Here is an 827-nt window from a genome sequence, read left to right as displayed (position 1 = left end):
AAATCATTATATGCCTCAAATGCTCTTTGGATACTTCCATGTTAGAAAGGGTTTTAATCAAAGAAATTTTAATTCTATTATTCTGTAAAATAATATTTAATTAGTTTAAATATACACAAATGCATGAAAATAATTTAAAATTCCATTAGATATTCTAAAATACTATTAAATTGCATTCAATTTTAAAAAAGGTAAAATCGGACAGAACTTATGGGATGACCTGATATTTTGTGAAAATAAGCATACTTGATCCATTCAAGCTCAGTAAGTGGAAATAAATGGGAGATCGCAGCAAAATTTGTCAGAATGTGAAATGATAGAGATAAATCTTTAAAAATATATTCCATCGCTTTTCTTCACCATTTCTAAAAACCGATCACGAAAATTTAAGAAGTGTAGCTGCGTATTGACTGAATATCCAGAATATAACGCAGTTATTTATCTTAGCTCATGCCGCATTGATGTAAAGAAATCGAATCAAGTGCGATTTGAAATCAGGACATAGAGAGACGTTACTAAATGCAGAGCAGCCCTTCAATAAACACAGATATAATTTCTGTTCAGACGCATCCCTTAATAGGAATAATAAAATATTAATATTTTTTCCTATATTTGCTTCAAAAGCACACAGAGAAAATAGATAAAAGAGTCGTTTAGAAAGATAAAAGGTGAGATCATTTTGTATGAATAACAAAGTGTAAAATATTTTAAAATTATATACACGAATAAATATATTCATATACCATGAGTCTATGTGTTTGTGAGCGTATGAGAGTGTAAGTTGTGTGTGTATATATATATATATATATATATATATATATATATAT

The sequence above is a fragment of the Octopus bimaculoides genome, chromosome 10 (genome assembly GCF_001194135.2).
Source record: "Octopus bimaculoides isolate UCB-OBI-ISO-001 chromosome 10, ASM119413v2, whole genome shotgun sequence".
Classification (NCBI taxonomy): Eukaryota; Metazoa; Mollusca; class Cephalopoda; order Octopoda; family Octopodidae; genus Octopus; species Octopus bimaculoides.
Note: the sequence above shows the minus strand (reverse complement) of the source record.